Genomic DNA, 27,097 nt, shown 5'->3' on the forward strand with positions numbered 1-27,097 from the left:
TAATGTGGAATAAACTGAAAAGATTCCTTTTAAATTGGGAGGTGCTTGAGATTTGAAAGAAGTATCATCAAATTCCACCGTGAAAGAATCATCTTTTAGTGTACTGGTATTTTCTGAAAATGAGTTTCCTGCTTCAGACATATGGAATTCTTCATCAACATCGTTGTCATTGTTGGAGAGAAGATTGAGCTCGGTTGCTAAAGGAGGGATTTTCCGTAGAGCTGGAATGAGAACTGTTGTATTTGTAAAGTGACTTAATTTAAACATAGCAGCTGGATCTTCTTGATCAGAAAGATTGGCTATTTTTCTTATCTCGTAGACACTATTTTGAGACTGTTTTATCTGGGAAAAGGCTTTTTCTATTGCTCTTTGAGATTTGGAATATATTTCGTCAGTCTCAGTTTCATAATTTCTAGGAGTATTTCCACTCACAGAGAAAGAAAAGTTAATTTCACTATCTGTAGGATTATTTGAAAATGTGAATTCAATTGGAGAAACTTGTCAAGCCAAGGGATAGGAATGAATGTTGGTTTGAGTTATTATAACTTGCTTCTTTGGGACATTGCCTCCATTAATGGCACCAGTGTATTCAATTGCTCTTTCTAACTCTTCTAACCTAGTTACTGAGGATTCAGAAAAGCAGTTATCTCTCATTAGACCAGGGGTTTCTGGATTTTCAGTTAAGGAATTAGGAAGGAGCATGTTGGTTCTCAACAGAGATTGGAATCCTCTAGACTTAACATTATCTTCTCCAGGTAGCATAAAATCACCACTCACATAATTGCCTTCAGTGGAAGGAACAGTGGAATTCACAACAGTGCTGTTTGGTTCATTTACAGATGTAAAAAAAAAATGAGGATCTGTCATTTGCCTCTTTCGTGTCTTTACTGATGAAGGACAGCTCGTCATCAGGAATGACACTGAACTCAATCAAAGGAATAATGCTGCTCTGTGAATGGAGTACATCTGTCAAATTTGTTTTAAGTTTATTGGGATCAAATCTGGCCAATATGGTGGCCTTTGCTACATTTGCGGCAGCATTGTTATGAAAAGTAGATGAAACACCTTCCCTATTGAACAGGTCCTTGTATTCTGTAGGAATGGTGATCATGACAAGATCAGTGGAATCAGTTGTGAACATCTTGCTCTCTCCCATTGTTGACATTAGTTCTGGGTCTAAAACAAGAGGGTACTTCATTTTTTTGCTTTTAGGGAGAATGATGATGGTGTTGTCTCCAATTAGAGGACCATTTTTCAGATTTATTTCATCTAGAAATTCAGGCAAAAAATTCCAACTTGGATCAGTTAGAGAATAAATCATGAATGTTGGAGTCTTAGTGTTAAAATTGGCAGTAGAACCTTAGAGAACAGTAGTATTCTTGTTAGGATTTTCCGCTTTGAAGATGAAGATACCCTGTTTTTTTCTGGTACTGATACCAATTGGAGTTCCCTGAGAAAAATGTTCAGAGACTGCAGCAGCGGCATAGAATTCATGTGACTCAAGTGCATTGGAGTTATTAGTGACTATGGTCTCTTTTATAAGGGGACCACTTTTTTTCTCCACTGGCACAAAGACATAGTTATCTGCATCATATTCAAGGGCACTGTTGACAGGCATAATAGTTATCATATTCTCTTTATTTGGAATATTACCATCTGCCAAAGGGGTGTCATCTGCCTCTTTCAAAATGTTTTCTATAAAAGGAACTACTTCAATTGATGTATCTTTCTCTATAAATATCCCCTTATCTACTATTATAAACAATATTTTTTATACCTTTTTTTGAAATAATGGTAGTAGGTGAAAGTTTGAATTTGTCAAATTAAGAACTCCTTTCTCCAGGTGTAATATTGTTATTAGTTGTTGTGGTGCCTTTTTTGATTTTGACAAGTGGATTAAATTCAGAGTTCTTAGAGGAACTCATGAACGTTGTGAAATTAGAAGGAAGAAGAGTTGATTCCCATGGTAGTCCGTAAGTTCCAGTGGGAGTGTGTATAATGGTCCCTTCTTTAGTAGTGACTTCAGGAGAAGATCTTTGATTATTAGACCTAGATACTTCTGGAAATGTTAACATGGAATCAACTGAAGAGATTCCTTTTAAATTGGGATGTATCTGAGATTTGGCAAAAGTAACATCAAATTTAACAGGGAAATAATTATCTTTCAATGTACTTGCATCTTTTGGAAGAAAATGACCTGCTTCAGAAATATGAACTTTCTTTTCCACATTGTTATCACTTGTGGAGAGGACATTACGCTCAGTAACTGAAGGAAGGGGTTTCTCCATGGCTAGACGGAGATCTGTTGTATTTGTAATGTGAATTTTATCAAATTTAGCAGCTGGATTGTCTTGACCAGAGGGATTGGTTATTTTCCTTTCTTCATAGATCCTGTGCTGAGAGAATCTTGTAGGAGAAAAGGTTTTTATTATTCTCTGAAGTTCAGAATATGTTCGATCTGTTTCAGTTTTAGGAATGTCAGTAGTTTCTCTGTTTACAGAAGATAGTGAATCAAATTCATTGTTTGTAGAATTGTCTGCAGCTGGAAATTTACTTGAAGCCAAGGAGTGAGGCTTGAAGTCCATTTGGTTTGTAATGAAAATATCACTACCTTTAATAAAATTAGCATATTCAATCATTGCCTCAAGCATGTCTGACCATGCAATTGAAGAATTAATCAAGGGGTTATTTGTTACTGTTACTGGGCCAGATATTTCAAGGTTTACTGTTGATGCTTTAGGAATTAGTATGACTTTTCCAGGGATTCGTAGAGCTAGGAATCCTGTAGACCTAATATTGTGTTCTCCAGGTGGGCTAGAACTACCTTTTTCATAACCGTCCTCAGTGAAGAGAGGAATAGTATCATCCACAGTAAGGATTGTATTCACATGTGAGAAAGAGATTGAAGCTCTGCTGTTTAACACTTCAGTATCTTCATCAATGAAGGGAATTTCACTATCAGGGGTGACAATGAACTCAGCCAGAGAAAAATTGGTGTCCTGTGAGTGTGTCATGTCTGTCACATTAATTTTCCCTTCAACATTGTTTACTCTGAATGGTGAGATATTTTCTGCTTTATGTTGAATATCAGTTTTATAAATAGCAGATGAAATGGCTTTTCTGTAGAACAGGATTTTATTTTTTGATGGAGAGTTTAACACAATGGGATCCATGGTTTCATCTGGGAACATCCTTCCCTCTTCCATGGTTGCTGTTATTCCTGGGTCTGGAACAAGGGTGTACTCCATCTTTTTGTCTTCAGGGACAATGGTGATGATACCGGCTTCTCTTAGGGTGTCCCTGCCCAGAATTGTTTTATCTAGAAATTTGTAAGAATTCTCACTTGTGTGAGTTAGGGGGTGAGTCATAGAGCTGGGAGCCTCAGAACTCAAATTGCCAGTGGAAATTTTGAGAACAATATCATCAAGGTCAGAACTGTTGTGCTCTTCTCTAGACACCAAATTTTGCAGTATTTCTTTAGTTTTGGTCACAGTTAGGGCTCCTTGAGCTAGATGTCCAGAGGCATCAGCACTAGAGTAGAGTGCATGAGATCCAAATAGTTTGGGGTTGTAAGTGAGAGTCGTTTTTTTAATAATAGGGTTGTATTTTCTCTCCTGTGGTTCCAGGACATATTTGTTTGTGACATACTCAAAGCTCTGTCATCAAGCACAGTGCTTATTACATGGGTATTATTTGGAATATTTTCACCTAAAGTAATATCTGAAATGTTTTCTGTAATAGGAACTACCTCATATTCAGTGATTATCTCTTTCTCTACAAAGTTTCTGTGTGGAAATTTTTTACTAAAAATAGTATTCAATGTTCCTGTCGTTAGAGTATTGGTACCAGGTGAAATGATGATTTTATGAGTTGAAGTACTTCTTTCCTCAAATGGAAAATTATTATTCTTTATTGTAGCATCATTTTTCATTTTGACAAATGGACCAAGTTCTGAATATTTACATGACCTCACTGTTGATGTGAAACCAGAAGGAGAAAGGGTTGATTTCCATGCTCCGCCATGTGATCTAGTGGAAGAATTATGGAACAAAACTTCTGAGCCTGTGTCTTTATCTGGAGGAGCAAAGTTGTTAGATTTAAGCTTTAAAGTCTTCTACACAGACATGGTGGGATCAGCAGAAAAGATTCTTTTTAAGTTGGGAAGAAGTTTGGGTCCAGCAGAAATATTAAATTTGCCAGTGAAAAAATTATATTTCAAAGTACTTGAATTTCCTAAAAAAATTTGTCTGCTTCAGAAATATTGACTTCCTCCTCCTCATTGTTATTGCTCTTCCAAAGCGTCCTGGGCTCAAAGGTTAAAGGAGGTGCCTTTTCCAAAGTTGGAATGATGATTGTTACATTTGTAACATGATTTAGGTTGAATTTAGAAGCTGTGTCTCCCTCAACAGAGTGCTTACCCATTTCTTTTATTTTGGAAGGGAAAGAGTGCATTTGTTTGGGTGAAAGTATTCTCATGATTATACCCAAAGGGTGAGGATCTATCTTAAATTTAGAATCCCAACAGTTTCTCTCTTCACAGTGGATAATGAATCAGCATCATTGTTTGTTGAATTCCTGGTAATAGTTGTTGAACTTGTAGAAGGAATAATTGGGTCCGAGGAGTGGGGCTGAAGGTCTGTTTGAATTTTAAGGACCTGATTTTCTGAAATACCAGTTCCATTAATGAGATCAAGGTATGTTGTCACTGCCTCTGATACTACTGATACTGACATTGAAGAGTCAGCCAAGGAGTTACCCCTCATTAGGACAGAATTGTCAGTAAAGGCATTAGAGTTGAGGATTGTATTTTCAGTTATTTGTAGAAATAGGAATTCTGTAGACAATACATTATATTCATCAGATTGCATATAATCACTCCCTTCATAACTGTTCTCATGGAAAAAAGGAGTAGTATCAGCCATAATGTAAGTCGTTTCCATCAGTGAAGAAGATGTTGAGTCCTTGTGTTTTTTTAGCCTCAGAATCTTCATCAATAAAGGGAAGTTCTTTATCAAGGTTGACATTAACTGAATGCAAAGTTGACATTGCAACTGAAGGAATAGTGATATCCTGTGAATGGTAACTCTCTGCCTTGAAAGTTTTATTCTTATTATACTCAGAGTTGGGTGACATGGTGGATTTGGCTCTCTTCAGGATGTTAAAAGCAGTGGATGAGGTGTTTCTCCTGCAGGAGTGTTCTCTGTTCTCAACTGGAGTTGAGCTCATGGTGAGATCAGTGATTTCATTTGGCAATGTCCTGCTTTCTCCTTTGGTTACCGTTGCTCCTGGATCTGGAATGTGATATGTTCAATCTGTTTACCTTCACGAAGAATAATGATGATGCCACTTCCATTTGGGCTGCTGCCTTCCAGAGTTTTATCATCTGAAAACTTTGGAGAAAAATTTCTATTTTCATCTACTAGTGGGTGAATCATCATTCTGGGTGACTTTCTATAGGGCTTGGCAATATAATCTTTGAGAAAGAAATAACCTTTGTCAGAATCATGGTTTACTTCTCTGGAGCTCAACATTTGGTATTTTTGTTTAGTTTTGAGTTCTGCAGGATTTCCTTTCAATGGATTCTCAGTTACATATGCAGTAGATAAGGGAGTATGAGATCCAAATTCTCCGTAGATTTTTTCTTGAGCAAAGGTAGGTATTTTTGATTTGGGAGTCTTTCCTTCTCCCCCAATATAAAATGTATTTCTCTCTGACACATAGTCCAAAGAACTATCATCAAGTCCAGTGGTAATTAGATCCATATTATTTCGATTGTTTTCCCCTGTCGGAAAAAACACATCTGGCTCTGTTGAAAATTCATTTGTGAAAGAAATTACTTTATATGGATTACATTATCTTTTTCTACAGAAGCTACATATCTCTTTACATTTATAATGTTGTTCATGTCTTCAATAAAGATGATATTGTCAGGTGAAATGGTTTCTTTGTCATTCAGACCAATTATATCATTAGATATGATAAAGTCATCAAGTCATTTTTATGTTGCTCTCTCCTGTAATGAGTGTTGGAGCAAGTTCAGAATTACAGATTCCAATAAAATTAGTGGGCAGGAGTTGATTTCAGGGGTAGTCGATACACTTTATCATAAGAGTTTGTGATGGACCTCTCTAAGTAATCATTTTCAAGAGAAAATGAGCCCCTAACCCCAATCTTTTCTTTGTTGTGCTCATTGTGGAAGCAAGGTAAAATGTTTCTTTGGAATTTTCAGGTGCTTTCTGTTCAGGAGAAGCAGTATCAGGCTTAAGGATGAAAGGATCAACTCCCACTGCATTTACATCTCTTAAGTTCACTGGAATATTGGCTTCAGAAATATAGGATTCATCTTCTGCAACAGCCTTATTGCTACTGAGGAATGCATTAGCCTTAGTTCCTGCAGTAGCAATTTATTTTGCAGAAAATTTAATAACTGCTTGATCTACATGACAGTTAGAAGTTTTATTTATTGCTTCATTTTTGTGGATTACAGGTTGAAGGACCATATTAGGTGAAAAGACCCTGGTGTTAGTTTTATCATTAATGACCTCATTTTCAGCGGGAGGTATGTCAGTGGTTACATTTATGGGTTTCTCTGAAAAAGTATCAGGATCTACCAGAGGAAAAGGAAAGAACATGGGAAAAGGCTGAAAGTCACTTTGCACTTTGGTGATTTCCCAGTTTTGATTGGTGATGGTAGAGTGTTCTCCCAGTGGCTCCGATACCTCTAATGTCACCAATGTGTCAGATAAAGATTCACCATTTTCACCAAGAGGAAATGTCATTCTAGTTACGTTTTGATAGGGAATTAATAGAAATCTTAATTTTATGGAGCTGACACCATTTACCTTAGGCATGGTAGTGACATTATTGTCATTGCTGTCAGACTCAAAGGAAGGGGCATTAAGTGAAACAATGCTGGCCTTTGGTGGCATTTTGGTGACATTGACTGGATTAAGAGAAGTAATTGAATTTGCTTTGATTATACTGTTGGTAATTTTACTGACATCAGAGATAGTCTCTACTTGGTAGGCCACATCCTGAGCCAATGGATTATTATGATCCTCTGAAGGAGTCACTTCAGCTAAATCCATTTCATATTCGTTGATTTTGGTTTTCTCCAATGTGATGATGTCTGCCAACTCCAGGGTAGCTGTGTTAGGAATATTGGATGAAATGCCTTTCCTGTAGAAATGACCTTGAGTTTTTATGGGGGTAGTTACCACAATATGATCAGTAGGGACAGCACCCAATGTCCTGCCCCCTCCCATGGTAAAAATTGTCTCCATGTGAGGTACAAATAAATACTTGATTTTTTCATTCTTTAAACCAGAAACTTCAGGGGGAATGATGATGGCATCGTCTGCACTTAGAGTGTCCTTTCCTGCAGATGTTCTTTCTAGAAACTCAGGAAAAGAAGTCTCACCTGCATCCATTAGGGAAGGAGCCATGGTTTTTGGATGCTGAGTGTTGAAGTTTTTGGTATAATCTCTGAAAGAAGAGGCAACAATATTAGAGTCAGAGTTTTCTTCTTTGATAATAATGATTTGGTATTTTTCCCTAGTTTCAAATTCAGGGTGGGTTATTTGATACAGAAGACTCCTTGAGGCCTCATCATTATAGAAGGGTATATGCGATATAAATCTATTGGGCCTATGTGTAAATGAAATAGCGTTTACAATAGGGCTATTTTCTTCATTTTCTATTTCAAAGACATACTTATTTGAATTACATTCAGAGCCACTTTTGTCAGGTTCCATGGTTACCAAATCCATATTATCCACATTATTTTTCTTTGCCAGAGTAGTCCCAAGCTGAAAAATAAGGGAATCATCTCTTATTTTGTTTTCATATCCTAGTAAGAGAGGAGTGCCTATTTCAGATACATGGTAATAATTTTCCTTATTTATGTCTTTAGAAGGAACAACAGTGAAGGAAGTCACAGGTATGATGCCTATATGAGAGTTTGTTATGCTGCCTGTAGCAATTTTGTCTTTTTCTGTTGCTGAATCACTTTGCTCATCAGTATAGGATGAATAATGATTGCTGAAAGTTCCTTTACTGAGTAACGCAGTACCTTCCAGAGCAGGATTTACATTATTTTTCATTGGAATACTAAAATCTGACGTTGTAATGGTAGAATCTCTTTCAGGAGGATAGATATATCCTTCTGGGACATTTTCTTTCATTATTGAATGAAGTCTATCACCACCAAAGAATGTATCATGATCAGAACCACTGTTACTATTTCTTACAATCACTTTTCTTTGAACCTTGGGAGTAAATTTTCCAAGTAGAGGTTTTGAGATTTCAGCCTTATAAGATGATGAAGAATTCTCAATTTCAGGTTGGTCAGCTCCGCCTTTAGTTGTTCCTCTGAATGCAGTGGAGTCATATGTATTAGAGTTGACAGAATACTGTTCAACTGACAAGTTGTTACCTTTAGGAACATTGTCACCTGCAATAGGTATAGCATAAATATAATCCCTGGCATTTCCTTCTTCAAGTGTGTCTTCTTCTTCTACCATAATGCTTACCTCATTTTGGGGACCTGCTTCATAGTTCAATATTGTATCTTCTTTGAAAAAATTTTCCAATTCATTTCTTGGGATATGAAATACAGTGTCATTTCCTTGAGAGGCAGTGTTGATGGCTACTCTCAAAGCTACTGGGGTGGGCTTATTTTATAATAAGTTTTATTTTATAATAAGTTTTTATTTTATAATAAGTTTTGGGTACTATAATATCTGCCAACGGGTCTCTTTTCACAAGGTTTGTTGCTTGAGAATGAATGAAAGGGGCAACAGACTTCATAATGGCAGAGGAATTAGCAATTAATAAGGTACCATCATCTCTAGATACAATAGGATTTTCTCTGGAACTGTTAAGGCCATGTCCTAGTTTATTGGGTTTATTATTATGAGTATTAACTTCATTCAAGGTCAGAATATCTTTCTTTATTGGTGAGGTGGCAGCTATTGAAGCCAAGTTTGTTGCAACTTTAGTGTTTTTATCCACATAAGAAATGTCGTCTGCTCCAATAGGGATAGCAAGAGGGATATTTATTTTGGTCTCAACCATTTTGCCTTTATTGGCTGGTCTCTTAACATTGCTTGAAGTGATGGCAATAGGAGATTGATAGGTATCTCAGAAATCAGTAGGCTCTGACTTGTCCATTGTGAAAAGTAATGGTTTGTAAACGTTTGATGGTGTTCCAGGAAACATTTGTGTTCTTTCTGGTGACAGTAAGTGAATTATCAGTGATTACATTATAGTATATGCTAGGAAGTCTAGGGTAATACATTCTTCAAGTTTGGGGGATAGAATCACTAGGTGGAAGGAACACAGTGCCATCTACTGCTTTAATATTCTGTTTCACTGCTGCACTTTCACCTAAACCATTAACCATTGTTTCGGTAGTGATTGGCTTAAAGTGTATTTTGTCACCTGTAGGATTAGTAACATCATATACAACATCATTTGCTTCCCCAGGAGTAGTAAGGTCTCTGTCACTTATTGCTACTTCAGCAGTAGGTACAATACTAAATTGCAATAGAAACTTTGTGATATCAGCAGCCGCAAATCCACTCGTTTTGAAGCCACTGTCTTCTGATTCAACGTACTTGCAATTATGTGCAGGTGGAAGGTGTTTTTTTATTTGAAAAACAGCATCTTCTTCCATTACAGATTCTACTTCTGTATAGGGAGTGATTCATCTTCATTAACCATTTCTTTGTCTATCAAACCTATAAATGGGTTTCTTGGAGTAAGAATACCAGACATCTTTGCAGGTAGGGAGGCAATAGGTACAGTGGCTCTTCCTTCTGCCATGGTGGCTTTATTAATTATTAGTTCAGAGCTGCCAGTCATGTGTGTGGTCCTCTTACTTGCACTGGCAGTGGCACTGTGTTCATCATTGGGAGAGGTGAAACCAGCTGTAATTAAAGTAGACTGAAATGGAATGTTCAGAGGATCTAGTGATACCTTATTGTATATAATGGCATCATGAGTGAGATGAGAATTTTCAGTTAACAGAATCTAACATTTTCATCCAGGCACCAGTCAAAGAGTCATCTTTAATTAGCAGAGAAGGTTGAGCTTCAATATCTGGGGCATTAAGCATTAGTTTAAATGATTCAGCTACTGATGGAAGAGTGTGTCCTTTGTTCATAAAAATGTCTATTTCAGGGTTAGGACCTGCAACACCACCAGCTTTGTTGTCATTAGTAGAAACACTAATTCTTTTCTTCACAGAGTTAGTAGATTTATCTGAAGAGATAATACTGACCTTTGATGCTGATGTCATGCCAGCTTCACTGTCTTTACTAAAATGAACAGACTCAACAATTGCAGGGTGAGTGACAGAAATCATAGGGATGATACTATTCTGGAAACTGGATGTTTTAGGTACAGTAGTTCTTTCAGATTCCATTTTGGTTTGGGTGTCATTTGCAGTTATTGTGGAGGAGATTCTATCATCACCTCTTTTGTTAATGAAGTTTTCGCTATCCATTGTAAAGAGCATTATTTTATATTTGAATAGGAGATTGAACACATCAAAGTTGTCAGGAGGAGAGTAATTTTGTTTCCTGCTGTTTTGGCAAAATCTCCATCAAGATTAAGAGAGTAAACTTTTCTTCTAATTTCTGCTGGTGAAGTGTTTGGATGAATAAAGATGACTTCTATAACTGTATCATCTTGGTTCTTATTTGCAAATTCTTTGACCATGGAAATAACATTCTCAATTCCATAAGTGCTCACAGACTTAAAATTGTCCCTATCAGTTTTGAGGTATATATTGGCAGGTATATTAGAATGATACTTATTGAGTCGTTTGCTTTAGATTCAGTTGCTTCAGCAATATTGATATTGTTAGGTATCGTGATGTTTTCCATCTGAACAGTGTGTCTATCTTCTATTATTGTACCTTCCTTTAAAGGCCAAATTATTTTAAAGTTACTGTCAGTGTTAGTAATTGACTCTACAGTGTTAGGGTTAATGTAACGCTTTGTAGAGGTGGTGCTGTTTGTTTTAGAAATCATTAAGTACCCCACATGCATTGTATATTTAGCTACATCTGTCATTGTTTTAATATCATTGAAATTACTGACAACATTATTGCTTTTCTTATACATTAAGAGGATAATTTGTAGTATCAGTGGGATTGATATTGGAAATAGCTTTATCAATATTAGTAGCAATCATGACAGATTTGGTATCTGACTTGTCATAATTATTCAGAATAGGAATAGGTTCAAAGTCATTGCTATTTTTTGCAGAGGAAATACTAGGTACTTGAGCAGTAACTGTAGTTCTACCATCATTCTTTATATTTGTGGCCTCAATTACGATAGAATTGTCTTTCTTTGGAAGGTCAGGCTCATTGTTCGCAGTTCTGCTATATATTTCCATGTAAGTAGTATCAGTGATAATTATGTTGTTGTCCTCCAGATCAGGCACATCAAGCAGAGCTGTATAATCTTCTTGTAGAATGTCTGTGGCATCAATTTTTGCAGTATTGCCTCCTGCCATAAGGGCTGTGGTATAAAAACAGAACATACCGTCTGGTCCTACCTCTTCTTTATGAGTAGTGGTACCAGTTCCAAGGAGGTTGTTTGTATTTGATATGACAATAGTATTCTCATCTGCTGAGGGAGTGAACTCGTTTTTAGCATTTTGGATGTATGCAGCAGGATAAGGGGCAAAGAATGGTTTAGATCTGCCAGTGGATGGGAAGAAGGGTTCAAGACTCTGAGTTGCTTTGGAGTCTGCCTGAAAGTGAGAAATAGCAGTGGAATCAGACTTGTACTGGTAGGTGGTCATGGATACAGGTTCTGCAATGCTTTTTCCCCCAGAAAAAGGCATCCTTTTCTGTGTTATATGGGAGTTGGGTGCCAAGTTGGAAATTGTGGTACTGACAGCAGAATTCTCTTGCAGAGCATCAGAGGAAGATGAAGCTTTGCTCTTTGAAACCTCTGCCTGAGTTGAGTTGCCTACTGTACCCTTGACATGAGCAAAACTAGTTGAAATCTGGTTAGCTATAGAGTTACTTAGTGTATCATCTCCAAATGGAAGAAAGTTATATAAGTCAACTTGAAGGGTGTCTGAGTGGTTTCTCTCTGAAAGGCATCCAGAGAGCCTTCTTACTCCATCAGTAGACGCTGAGTAGCTGTCTGAATCTTTTGTAGGTGCAGGTTTTTTGTTTGTTTTCTTTTTAGGATGGATGAGACTGAACTTGCTGGATAGTTGTCTGATGAGGACAAAGACAGATTGGCAGACAAATCTTGATTTGTCTGTCTATTTCCTGACTCCCATTAAACTAAAGAGGAAGAGGTACAACACTTTTGGGAGGTTACCCCAGCAGATATTTTACTAAAAGTCTGAAATGAATATACAGCATTAAATTGATCAAATAAAGCAACATTGTGAAGGCCTCTGCTGTCTTCCATATCCATTGAGTGTTAAACTAATTAAGTTAGAAATACACAGTATCAATGTAAAAAACAACAGCTGATATGTATGTTAGGGTTGAGTACCTTCTGGGAGTATAAATTCAGATGTTCCATGGCAAACTTTTAGTAAGGAATCTCTTATAATATAAAACGCATAGAGAAGCCTCATTCAAATCCTATACTACCATACATTATAACTTCTCTTATCTTTACTTCATTGTGTATATAATTAATTTTAAAAGAAGGAAATGTATGAATACAAAATAGAATACTAAAAAAAGATGTTTTATTTAGCAAAATGTTCTTTCTTGCATTAAATGTAAGCTGATGATCTAAGTATTATTTTTTTCCCTGCATCTAATTACTATTATCCAAAATACTGAAACTTACTGGGAAGTAAACCACAAAATTTAAGATGGTCACAATTGGGACTAGGATCTTCATCTTGTCTTGTGATTTATTCCCTGAAAGTAAGGTGTAAGATTATTCTCTGTTAGATTAATCCACTGAGTTATTATAAGTGACAATTTAAAAAATATTAGAAATAATTTGTATTTTTATTGTAGTTTTGATTTGCATTTCTCTTATGATCAGTGATGTTGAGCACCTTTTCATATGCCTTTTTGCCAATTGTATGTCTTTTGAGAAGTGTCTATTCAAATCTTTTGTCCATTTTTTGTTCAGATTATCAGAATTTTTTCCCGTAGATTTGTTTAAGCTCCTTATATATTCTGGGATTATGTTTTATTATTGTTAACATTAACTAAAATATCAACTTAATAAGATAAAGACAATATCCAGGTATTTCTAGTGCATTGTTAGAAATGATAGTATGCCGAATACTCAATTTGCTAAGGCCCATTCCATTTTATCTCGTCAGCAAGAGTAGGAAGAATTTTGACTGTTTTCTATAGCTGATAGAGTATGAAGAAGTAAACAATATAACTAACAAATAGATTTTTGACAGAACACTTCAGTGAGGAAAAGAATACTTATTTTCACATTCACAATTATTACTCATCTGTTGCATTTTTAGGAAACCATTTTGATATAAGTTAACAAAGTCTACCCAATTAGATCCCTATACAAAAGTGTTTTAAGAAAGGGTGTTTGAAAAAAGAATGGCTCCAAGCATTCTGATTTATTCTAGTATTTACCTTGCAAAGGAGTCTGTCCTTCAGCTGCCTTCTAGCATTAACTCTTCACCAAATCAGCCTTGTTCAGCAATGCATGAAGATGAAATCCAGGCTGAGAAAGCCTAAATCTCAGAAAGAAACACAGCTTCCTCTTTCTTCCTCCTTTATTGCAGTGGGGGAGAGAAAAAGCTTCACATATAAAGGATTGCTTCTGAGTTAATCGCCTAACAAAAGAGAGGATAGGAAATGTCTGTTGTCTTTTGTGCATGCAGCTCTTAGGTACAGAGTGAACCTATTAGCTTATCTTCAAATTGAAAGGGGGAAGGCTCATATTTTCAGTATTATGAAGCCTTCTAAATGTTAATGCTCTAGCTCTAGTGTCATTTTACTTTTTAAAATTTGTTTCTTCCTCTGCTTCCACTGCAAAATTTGGATTCACTATAATAGAATTTTACATCTATGGCCATTTATTAGTTTACATGAGAATTCACTCTACTAGGCTGTGGTTTTTTAAAGAACAGAATTACGTTTGGTTGAGTGCTTGAAAAATATATTTATAATATATGAGAAGAAAAAATTAAAGGCTATTTAATAGACTACTACATGGCTTATTACATTTTTTTTCTGTATGATTTATAGAGATACCTTGCTGATTGCTCAGTAAACTTACACTGACGAACTTTTATCTCCAGTTTCTGAAGAGAGTTGTCTGTTTACATGAAACAAACAAAAACATATCACACCTGTTGAGTCACTCGCTGAGATGATCCATTGGTATGTACTCTAAAACTTCCATAAAAATCTGAGTTTAAGGTATTAGTGATTTTCAGCTATTTCTATGTAAGGCATGGTGCAACAGTACTTTTATCAGACAATGTAGAGACTCAGTCTGAACCTAACTGGCTTGTTATCCCTTCCCATTTCAATATACTAAAAATTTAATTTATAGTACATGCAACTTTTAAAAAACCCATATACTTCTTTCACATAATGTAACCCTAAAATTCATTAATGATTGTGATATATGAATCTTACCAGCTGGAAAAACAAATGAGGTCAAACATTTTGTCATTTTTTTAAGACTTCTTCAATTTTCCCTATCTTTCCCTATCTTCTGGCTCATCTTAATACCTTTCTGTAGTTGACCTTCTTTTATTACACATTGGAACAAATACCATATCTCCAAAATTATATGCAAGCCAGTCACTGGATTGTTTTTTCAATCAGGCACCTATAAAGCATCTATGTATATAATAATCATCTTCAGATCAAAGGCAATGTGTTATGAGTTGAATAATTATAATGTTATCACTTTAGTAGCTTGGAAATACCATTCCCATGACATTAAATATTGTTCTTCAAAGAAATAACGAAATTGTTGGAAAGCCAGTGCAATCATACGTGCTTAAGCGTGGAATGCTCATTCAATTAGAGATAACATTTGCATGTCTTTTCAAGTAAGCCACCAGCTTCAGACACAGAATACCTTGCTGGCACTAATTCATCCTTGTAAGATCTAAGATAGCTAAAATTCCCACCTTGTAGTTTTCAAATAGAATCTGGCACAATAAAATCAAGGCTTTGTATGTTAAAAAAAATTTTCATATTGAAATTCTTTTTTTAATTGTCCAAGAAGTCCTAATCCTATTCACACCTTCAATGAGGTGAATAGCTCATTTATATTCCCACATGCTTTCCAGTTTATGATCTAGCCACTATTTCTGGAAAGTGTCCCTTGCAATGCTCAGGTAGGTTAACACCAGTGCGTTTTCATGTATTAAAATAATATAGAGGAGGAGCTACAGATTAGGAAACAGAGGATGTTGTCCTCACCTAGTTGTGATTTCTATAAGCTCCCAGGCATAGATTTCAGAATGCTTATTTTGTTTTATTGAATTTCCAAGTTCACCAGTACCACATGTTTAATGAATAAGAATGCCTATCAATTCAACAATTACCTATCCAGTGTTTGTGAAAGGCACTTGTGGAAGTAGAGAAGCAGAAGATACAATGGTTATCCTCAAAGAATTTATAATCTATTCTAGGAGGAAAGGTTTGCATATGATAGTCATATTCATTGCCATTTATTTATTCATTTGAATATTAATTGAGTGCCTATTAACTTTAAGGTTCAGCTCCCAGAACCCAAGTGATGTATATGGGAGCAAGATAGGCAAAATCTGACCAATGAGTTACATAATCAAAACATTTTAATTTGGGGGTTTCAACAGAGGCAGAAATCACTATTTTTTGGAAATGTTCTTAATTTTGAAGTTTGGTTAAGTTTTGAGACCTGGAGTTGGGTTAGAAAGGACTTTTTATGTGTAAGTAAAAGGCAAGAATAACAGCACAGAGACAAGAAATCTTCAGTGCTAACTGGGGTTAAGAAAGGGGAATATCTGATTCCATGCTTCTTGCTAACATCAATTGCCTGGTGTCAAGAGTAAGATAAACAGGGCTCTAAAGGAAGCCCTGAGAATTCTGATTCAAGTAAATTCTCCTTCTCCCATGTCACTGTACTCACTGGGGTCAAAATTGATTCTTTTTTTTGTTGTTGTTGTTGAGACGGAGTCTCACTCTGTCGCCCAGGCTGGAGTGCAGTGGCCGGATCTCAGCTCACTGCAAGCTCCGCCTCCCGGGTTTACGCCATTCTCTCGCCTCAGCCTCCCGAGTAGCTGGGACTATTTTTTGTATTTTTTTAGTAGAGACGGGGTTTCACCGTGTTAGCCAGGATGGTCTCGATCTCCTGACCTCGTGATCCGCCCGTCTCGGCCTCCCAAAGTGCTGGGATTACAGGCTTGAGCCACCGCGCCTGGCCAAAATTGATTCTTATACACTTGGAGTAAGACTGACAATTACTTGTCCTTAAAATCACAATATAAGACTGAATTCAAGACTTCAAGACTTCCATTCCTTCCAGACCCCACACTCAGCACCATTATCTGCTTTGAGACCATCAAGACTAATCTCATTATGCCCTTTATTTCTGCTTATCTCAGTCACCATAACAAGAGGCAGTCTCCCAGTCACTATGTATCTCTCATACTGTATTTCCAAAAGTGCTCTGCAAATCCTGTTCTATACTAATTTCTTACCTTCCACCAACTTCTAAAGACTTTCCTCTGTCTTCAGAGACTTAAAATGCCTAAAACCTAGCTCTTACAACCTGAAGACATGAATTTACCTGTAACTATTTTAAGTCTAACCTCTTTTATTTTTGATGGTTTTACACCTTTAAGCCTGGAGGTGAGTAAGGTATCTTCCTTGTTCTTTACTAATGCTTTGGACCGTTTTGTATCTGTCTCCAAACTTCCACCAGCTTGGACTCTTGTATCATTGTATATATACCTCCCATGACATGTCCAATTAGTCATCTAGTGATACTCAAATCATTTTCTTTCTTCCTGTAAAGATTTTACTTCCTGGCTCACTGTAACTATTCTTTATATCATTCTTTTCTCAATTCATAGTGATTTCAATGTTCACATGAAAGGCGGTTTCATTCATTATTTTGTCATCTCAGTTCCTTGACCTTCTTTTCTCCTGTACACTGATTGTCCACTCTCATAACCACACATTCCAATACCCATATTTTAAAATGCCACTACTAATAATCCATATTAGAAACAATTCAATTTCCAACCTTCTCTGGTACCCTGATTTTAATAATTCTTTAACTCACAAGAACCTACAATCCATCAATTCTATTAACTATTCACTCTTCCTTACACCCTCTGAGTCCTTACTTGCTTTACATCTCATGAACAATCATTATAATCTCACGCCTGCATACACTATTAATTCCCTCATTTTGCTTTTGCTTTATTGTGCTTGCTTGGCAAAACATCTATCCAGAGTAAATTTAATTCTTCATTTACTTACTTCCTATACCCAGAGAAAACTAAATACACTTCATCATGAATTCAAGGCACTTATTAATGCTGATTGCTAATTGTATTAAAGTTCTTTAATCCATTTGGTTTTAAAATAGAGACAGAGTCCCGCTCTGTTGCCCAGGCTGCAGTCCAGTGACATGATCTCGGCACACTGCCAACCTCTGCCACCCGGGTTCAAGCGATTCTCTTGTCTCACCCTCCCAAGTAGCTGGGACTACAGGCGCATGCCACCATGTCCTGCTAATTTTTTTGTATTTTTCATCGAGACGGGGTATTGCCATGTTTGCCAGGCTGTTCTCAAACTCCTGACCTCAGGTGATCCTTCCGCCTCGGCCTCCCAAAGTGCTGGGATTACAGGCGTAAGTCACCGTGCCCGACCTCTAATCCATTCTTTTTCAGTCTTCTTATTATATCTTCTCTCTCTTCAAGTTTCCACCACCTTTTTCCCATCCTCACTCTCAGCTGGTGATCTTGCTCCTTATTTTATAAAAGAGTAAATAGATGAAATTAAAAAATAACATTCACAAGCTCTACTACCCTATTTCCATTTCCCCTATAATCTGAATTCTTACATTTTTTATCTGCCTTTCAATTAGCATAGATGAGTTCTCTAAAGGTAGGCCTAACTTCAAGCCCTCCATTTCAGACTAGATCCCTCTTGCATATTCAAAGACATCATTTCAGCAACCCTATTTCTCCTGTTTATTAATTTCTCCCTTTTTGTTGGCTCATTATCAACATATAGACATGTTGCTCTTTTTTATCTTAAGATAAAATATAAAAACAAACCTTTTTTCCTCTTGTCTTTTACTTCCCCCTCTAGAAACTGTTTGATTTCTTTGCTTTTATAACAAAGCCACTCCAAAAACTTGTCTCAAGTTTCTCCTTCCCTTTCTTTTCAATCTACTTCAAAAGGCTACTTCTCCTACTCTACCTAAACTGCTCTAGTAGTTCTCTTTGAATTGCTCATGGCTTTGTATTGTTGAATCAAGCTGTCATTTTAAGACCTCATTTTACTTACCCATGCATTTCACAGAGTTGGTCCTGCCTTCCTTCATGTAACATTTTCTTCATCTGGTTTCCATCTTGTTCTTTTATCAACTTCACTCACCTTCTGTCTCACATATCTTTGTTGTTTTCTCCGTATCTTCTCTTCCATCTGAAGCATTCCATGGTTCAGCCTTTGAATCTCCTCCCTTCTCTATTAATACTCCCTTGATGAATTTGTTTAGTTACACTTATCCAAATATAAATATAATTGAAATGATAATAATTATCAAATTAATATCTCCAGCTCAGGTATCTGCCTTCAATTCCAGAATATTATATCTATCTTTTTACTTAATAGAGACAATTAGCTGTCAATAGGTAGATCTATGGCATATCGGAACAAAACTTCTGATATACTCCCAATATCATCCTAAAAAGTGCTCTCATAGTTTTTCCAATCTCATTTGTTGGCAACAGCTATAAACTGAATTGTATCCCCCCAAAATTCATATGTTGAAATTGTAACTCTCAATGTGACTGTACTTGGAAATAAGATTGTTAGAAGGTATTGGAGGAAATTCTATATGAAGACACAGCAGGAAAGAAGCTGCCTACAAGCTAGAGAGAGATCCCTCATCTGGAATTGAATCAGCCAGCATCTCGCTCTTGGATTTGTAATCTCCAGAACTGTGAAAAAATAAATTTATGTTGTTTAAGCTACCCAGTCTATGATTTTTTTTTTTTATATACTTTAAGTTCTAGGGTACATGTGCATAACGTGCAGGTTTGTTACATATGTATACTTGTGCCATGTTGGTATGCTGCACCCATCAACTCGTCAGCACCCATCAATTCGTCATTTATATCAGGTATAATTCCCAATGCAATCCCTCCCCCCTCATTTATATCAGGTATAACTCCCAATGCAATCCCTCCCCCCTCCCCCCTCCCCATGATAGGCCCCGGTGTGTGATGTTCCCCTTCCCAAGTCCAAGTGATCTCTCATTGTTCAGTTCCCACCTATGAGTGAGAACATACGGTGTTTGGTTTTCTGTTCTTGTGATAGTTTGCTAAGAATGATGGTTTCCAGCTGCATCCATGTCCCTACAAAGGATGCAAACTCATCCTTTTTTATGGCTGCCTGGTATTCCATGGTGTATATGTGCCACATTTTCTTAATCCAGTCTGTCACAGATGGACATTTGGGTTGATTCCAAGTCTTTGCTATTGTGAATAGTGCCGCAATAAACATACGTGTGCATGTGTCTTTATAGCAGCATGATTTAGAATCCTTTGGGTATATACCCAGTAGTGGGATGGCTGGGTCATATGGTACATCTAGTTCTAGATCCTTGAGAAATTGCCATAGTCTTTTCCATAATGGTTGAACTAGTTTACAATCCCACCAACAGTGTAAAAGTGTTCCTATTTCTCCACATCCTCTCCAACACCTGTTGTTTCCTGACTTTTGAATGATTGCCATTCTAACTGGTGTGAGATGGTATCTCATTGTAGTTTTGATTTGCATTTCTCTGATGGCGAGTGATGATGAGCATTTTTTCATGTGTCTGTTGGCTGTATGAATGTCTTCTTTTGAGAAATGTCTGTTCATATCCTTTGCCTACTTTTTGATGGGGTTCAGTCTATGATATTTTGTCCTGGCAGCCTGAGCAGACTAATAGTTACTTAATCCTTTCAATTATCAGTCAAAAATTCTGGAGTCATTTTTACCTACTCTGTTGCATACCCAACAATCCAGTCATTGAGCAAATATTAATGGCTCTGCCGTCAAAATATATCTAGAACCTATTTCTCATAGCTCCACCACCACGCCCATCCTGGTCCAGCAGCCATCAATTTTGACCTTGATTACTTGCATTAGTATCTCAACTAGTTTCCTGTTTCCACTCTCTGTTATCATCAAAGGCAGCTATAGTGTTTCTTTTAAATGTGAGATTATTTCACTCTTTTGCTCAAAGCCTCTGGTAGTTGTTCATCTTAATAAAGATAAAGCTAAAAATTTAAAGGCCATATAAAATATTGTTTCCCGGTATTAATAGCTCCCAGACCTTATTTTTTGCTTTCTGTATAGCTTATTTGGCACCTGTCATGTTGCTTTATTGTGATATCCTTAATGTTCCAGCTGTTCTTGATCTTTGCCATGAGGAGAAGAAATTAGATTAATTAGAAACAGGAAGACTAGTTTGCGGACCATTACATACCCAATATAAATCAGACATCATAAAGCTCCGAAAGGATGTTTGGATAAAAAGAACGTACCATTTTTAAAAAACCAAGTAAAATAATAGGAAAGAAACAATCGAATAGTGGAGATAAAGAAGAGGAGTTGAAGATAGTGCTGAGATTTGTAGCTTGGGCAGCTGAGTGGATGATAGATGCTAATTGAGAGGGGATCAGGAGGCAGAGACTGTGGAGGTGGGGGGAAAAGATAACAGATAACACTCCTTTTCAAACATGTAGCATTTGAGATGTTTCCATGGTATTTACGCGGACATGTTCAGTTCAAAAGCAATTGAAAATGGAGATCTGCAGCTCAGAAATGAAGTGATAAATGTCAGAATGGTGAATGGTGTTTATCTTTTGTTCAGGGAAAATGGCTGGAAGGGAAAATGTGAGAGACTTCTGGCTTGTTGTAGTTCTTCGTCTGGGTAGCACCTGGTTACATGGTGTGTTCAATTTGAAAAGTTAACTGGATTGTGCATCTATAATTGTCCCCCTTTTCTTTTTTTCTTTTAGGTTCGGCGGTACATATTCAGATTTGTTACATGGGTAAATTGTATGTCACTGAGGTTTTGTGTATGAATGATCCTGTCACCCAGAATAAATCGTTCTATGCCCTCCCATCCTTTTCTTAATGTCCATGCCAATAAAGGCTAGATGTTACAATATAATTCTTTTCATGTGGGGTTTTAATGGGAATTCAGTTTAAAAATTCCTGTGTGTTTAAATTTTAGAAAATAAATTTGATCTACTTCCTGTTACACTGAGGAGGTCCTCAGGTTAGAGGGCCTCCCCTTGGCCCCCTAGATATTGATATAATACCTCCCAAAGACAATCATGTAAACTTTTCAGACTTTTCAGGAAATGAGAATTCTAAATATAAATAGTGCTATTTTTTTCTGAAGTGCTTTCTTTTACATTCAGCTGTCTTTTTCAGTCTTCTGGTGGAAAGAAAATATCTAGTATCCAGTATAATCCTCTGAGTCAGCTTGCTTTAGATTATGTATTAAAATACCTTAGTATATATGCCCATTTCTTTCAGGGGATTCCAACTTCTTCACATGCTTAGAGCCAATTTTTCCATACCTAAGTTGTTATATGCAACTAAAATAAGTGTGTGTTAATTTATCATGCATTTCACATTAAATCTAGATATAATTTTATAAATCCTAGATTCTTCACTTCCTAACTCTTTGACCTTGAGCAAAACACTTAATTCCTCCAAGCCTCAGTTTTCTCATCTGTAAAAAGGGTCTAGCAATAGAACCAACCTCACAGAGCTGTTATTAATATCTAATATGATTCCATGATGATGTATAGCGCTTAGCACATATGAGCACTCACTAATTGTCAGCTATTATTGTTTCTGTTTTAAACTGTACATGGTAATTTTGAGAGTGCTTTAGATGTATAAACAAGCTGGGCAAAACTTCAGTCTCTGTGATGTGGCCACATTATTCCTCTGATTTCATTTATTTATGAAGAGAGTACCCCTAGGAAAGGTCTGGTCCAATAGAACTACCACTGTTGTTACAGCAGGTCTTGCTTGAGGGAAAAATTCATACAGTCTCCTTGTTTTATTTTTAAAAAAGTTTGAGAGATGTGGCTTCCCAAGAGTCCCAGAATTATGTTGAGAATCTTAGTTCCAACTATTTGTATGAAGTGAGCCTAAAGTCCTGTCTTTTGCCCTCATCTTGGTTTTAAAATTTGAGATCCTGTATTAAAAAGGCCAACACTGTCGTTCAGGGCAGTCTCTGAGTCCCTGTACATGTTCTCCTCCCTGGATTTTGTTTCCTTTTTGTTTTTGTGCTGGGGGTTTCCCTTACTAGTATTTTGCAACAAAGGCAATTATACATTTCAAAGTATATTTATTATAAGCAATTCATAATGTATCAGTTTCAAAAATTTTATATATATTTCCCATGCCCTTAAAAGTAGGCAAAATGGGACAGATATTTCATTTTATTTTAGCAGGCATGATCCTCTATTTTCATTCCTTTGATACCTTCTTGTGGAGGTTGGTTAATAGGAGTTTTAACCCAAATTTTATTTGCTTATAGTTTCTGCATCCCACACAGTTATTTCATCAAAGCAAAAATTACAGTTCAAAGTTTATCAGTGGAGGATGACTTTATTCGAAACTATTACAATAGTCAAGTCTGCTGAAACAAATGGTGGGAGGATTTTTAACATTGGGGTGAGAAGAGTATTGGAGGATCTTGCCGGGAGGGCATTTGATCAATGGTATAGGTGGAGCACATTGCCTGATTCTTGAGTTTACAAATGTTTTTCTCTGTAATTGGACCATCTGTGTTTGCTAAGTGGTACTTATTGAAGTTAGGCTTCTACCCTCCCATAGAGACTGGAAGATGAGGGCACTATCTTCTTTGATGGTTCCCTTTTAAAGAGATGGCTCCCAGGTCCTTGAGAAAGACAGTCTTGGTTTTAAAGCTGACAAGAGGCTTTTAAAAAGACTCACATCTCAAAGGGGCAGAGAAATAATTTCCTATTGTAAGTTTTCTAAAGAAATGATGTAATAAAAGGGAGGTCGGAGGCCTAGAATCAGGAAGAAATCTGTCTAAAGTTTAATCAAGCTGAGGGGAACATGAAAGCCTTGGTCAATCTTATATTTAAATATTGCTCATTATTGGGGGCTTTTTAAAGGGACAAGCATGTGACTCTTTTAATCCATTTCCAAACATGTGTGGGACTGATAGAGCATGTGAAACTTTTAATCCAGTTCCAAAGATGTGTGGTACTGATAAAATGCATACAGGGAACAAATGAGTTTCAAAATGATTTATTGAACAAAAGCTGAAGAAGTAAAAATAAACACATTTAAAAAGTAAGAGAGTGAAAGCAGCAGAATTTTTAGAATGATCTAATTTCTGAAGAATTATGATAGCAAATTCTTGAGGCCATACTGGCAAAAGTTAGCGAGAAGTTTAATATTGAGCCATATTAGGACCTTGAAAAATGTTGAGAAATGTAAAATTAATTCATACAGTCCTGTAAGCATTAACTAGTCATTTTAAACTGGCTGTTTTCTATTTCTTATCTGAAATTAATCCCATTCTGTATAGCAGCCCCTAGCACCCCTTTCTTATTTTCCTCACAGTACATAATTGTATTTTAGAGGAAAACACATCTAGTTATGTGTTTTAGGTTCAGGGTAAAGCACATCTAGTTACATTTAAGGCCTCATTCATTATTATTACTACCTAGAATGCTTTTGTTCACCTTTTTTTTTTTTGAGATGGAGTCTTGCTCTGTCACCCAGGCTGGAGTGCAGTGGCATGATATCAGCTCACTGCAACCTCTGCCACCGGGTTCAGCAATTCTGCTTCAGCCTCCTGAGTAGCTGGGATTACAGGTGTGTGCCACTACATCCGGCTAATTTTTGTATTTTTTAAAGTGGGGACAGGATTTCTCCATGTGATTCAGGCTGGTCTCGAACTTCTAACCTTGTGATCCTCCCACCTCGGCCTCCCAAAGGCATGAGCCACTGCACCCGGACCACTTTTAACAACAACAACAACAACAACAACAACAGCAACACCTTTATGTAGAATTTGAGAGGTAATATGTTCCAGAAATTCTTTCTTTGAAATAGTCTTAGGAATGCTCTTTTTATCTTAGAGTTTTAGATTATGGTTCTATAATCTAGACTAGTTCTTCATCAAGACAAATATATAGTGTATCTTGATGTCTACAAAATTCAATTTTCTTCTCCACAAATCTTCTTTATTAATAGTAAAATTATGCCCTCATTTACATCTGAATTTAACTGAGGTTTAACTTTTGCTATCTTCCAGTCTAGAACAACAGCTTACAATTTCTTGACTGTGGTTACCGTATTCTGGTTTGAGCTTGTATATACGCTGATTTCCCCTTCTGCAGTACCTTCTGGGTGAGTGTTTTCACACTCATAAGGCCATCAGACTCCCCTGTCTCCCTGAAGATCATATTAAGAATATAATTTCTGGCCGGGCACGGTGGCTCATGCCTGTAATCTCAGCACTTTCGGAAGCCAAGGTGGGCGAATCACGAGGTCAAGAGATCCAGACCATCCTGGCCAACATGGTGAAACCCCGTCTCTACTAAAAATACAAAAATTAGCTGGGCTTGGTGGTGCGTGCCTGTAGTCCCAACTATTCAGGGGCTGAGGCAGGAGAATTGCTTGAACCTGGGAGGCAGAGGTTGCAGTGAGCCGAGGTCATACTACTACACTCTAGCCTGGCGACAGAGTGAGATTGCATCTCAAAAAAAAAAATAAATAAATAAAAATAATAATTTCTATAGTGGTAGAGCTCAGTAATAATTATATTGAAAAATAAGCCAACTGATTATGATTCAACTATCTACTAAACTATCTTTTGCAATCACTATTCTAGAACTCTAAGCTTTCTGACAATGGGCTTAAGTATTAAGAAATTTGGATTCTAGTCCTGGCTTTGTCACCATGTGTTCTGAATTTGGTCACATTCCATACCTCTGTATTCTGATATGTAAATTGGAAGAGTACCTGCTCTCTTTCACATAATTGGAAACTCAAAATTTAGTCAAATCAGGAATAACTAGCTATTATGCAATGTATTTGGGCATATATAGAACACTTTTGAATTTTCTCGTCTAATTATTTGCAGTCATTAATTTACCTGTTTACCAAGGTGATTGAGATGAACTTTAGCATTGCTTTCACTATGAGGACGCAGTGTTAATGCCAATTGTAGGAGCACTGGCTGCAGTTATAGTAGCAGATAGTGCAGCAGAGGTGGTTCCAGATGAGGCTATATTTGTGGTGACCATAGTCATGGGACTGGTGGCTGCCACGAGGGCAGTGGTGATGGAGTTACTGTTAGATGTGATTGTTGCTGCTGTCCTTGTGATAGCTGGAGCACTAGAGCTTCCTTCAGGAGTGGCCTCATCTCCTGAGGTTGTAGCTTCAGTAATTGAAGAAGCAGGTTCAGCAGTGTAGGCAGCAGTAACTGTGATTGTGGTGGCAGTACCTGGTACAATCATACTGGCAGTAGTTGTGGCACCCAAGGCTTACGGTTGATTCCAACACTTGTGGAGGCTGCAATTGTTGCAGTGGTGGCTGCCATAGGAATTATGGTTCTAGGAAAAGCAGCTGTTGCAGTAGTAGCCATAGATGTGGTGCCTGCTTCTAAGGTTGTGAAGGCAACCAGAGGGTTGTGGCCTCAGTAGGTGGAGTTGTAGCTTCTCTGACTGGAGTGATGGCAACCTCAGTTGTTGTGTCATCTGCTGTTTTAGTGATGATATTGCCCCTGAACTTGTAGCATCAGGGGTCAGGGTGGTAGTTGCACTGTTACTGATCAGTGTATCAGATTCAGCAGTGTAGGTAGAAGTACCTGGTATGGTGGTGGCAACACTTAATACAGTTGTGGCATCACCACCTGTACAGTTGTGGTACCGGAAGACGTGTTACCAGTGCCTGAAGGTATGGTAGTGACACTTGTGGTGTCATAAACCACTGGAGTTGTGGAGGCCTCTCCAGTTGCATGGTAGGTCCTAGAGATATTGTGACTGTAGTTGAAACAACTGTTGTCCTGGTAGCTGGAGATGTGGAGTCTGCTGCTGAGGATGTAGGGTTAGTTATGGGGGTTGTGGCAGAAGGTTCAGTTGTGGCATCTTTGGCCTGATTGGTGACAGCTTCAGTGATTGTGTCATTTGCTGGTTCAGAGGTAGTCACCACCTCTGCAGTTGAAACTCCAAAAGCTTGGGTGGTAGTTTCACTCAGGGTGGTCAATACACCAGGCTCAGCAGTACAAGCTGAAGTCACAGAAGTTGAAGAGGTAGCACCTTGTTCAGTTGTTGTGGCAGAACCTGATATAGCTGTGCTGGCAGCAGCAGTTGTAGCACTGGTGGCTGAAGTTGTAGCCATACCACTGGTGGTCGTAGAGTCAGTTGCACCAGTTGTGATGTCGTCAATTGGTATTGTGGAGGCAGCTACGGTAGTTGTATTATCTGCTGACTCAGTGGTTTCCTCATCCACTGAGGTAGTAGTTTTAGTGGTTGTGCCATCTACTGTTTGAGTGGTAGTCTCATCCACTGGTGTCATGGTGGCACTTAATGCAGCTGTGGTGGCAGTGTCAGGTGTACTTGTGGTTGCAGAACTTGGTGCAACTGTGGTTGTGGCACCAGCTGCAATTGTGGTGGTGGCACCCAATGCAGCTATTGTATCAGAAACAGAAGAAGCAGTGGTAGAAATTCCAGGTGTTTCTGTATCAACAGAAGTGAGAGTTGTGGCAGCACTGGCTGACAATGAGGCAGTACCAATGGTAGTGGTAGCAATCCTTAGGGTTGTGGTACCTGTTGCAGTTGTGGATACGGCAAGTGTGGAAGCTGGGGCTGCAGCAGTGGTGCC

General features: G+C 37.4%; 1 long non-coding RNA gene across 1 annotated transcript in view; it reads left to right on the forward strand.

Moving 5' to 3' along the window:
* LOC117086366 overlaps positions 1-27,097 on the forward strand; it is a 90,556-nt gene that overhangs the window by 11,448 nt on the left and 52,011 nt on the right. Inside the window, exon 2 of the long non-coding RNA XR_004438307.1 lies at positions 14,222-14,356. This is a non-coding gene — a long non-coding RNA (uncharacterized LOC117086366). The remainder of the gene's footprint in view (positions 1-14,221; positions 14,357-27,097) is intronic.

This window comes from Trachypithecus francoisi, unplaced genomic scaffold (assembly GCF_009764315.1).
Source record: "Trachypithecus francoisi isolate TF-2019V2 unplaced genomic scaffold, Tfra_2.0 Lachesis_group1, whole genome shotgun sequence".
Classification (NCBI taxonomy): Eukaryota; Metazoa; Chordata; class Mammalia; order Primates; family Cercopithecidae; genus Trachypithecus; species Trachypithecus francoisi.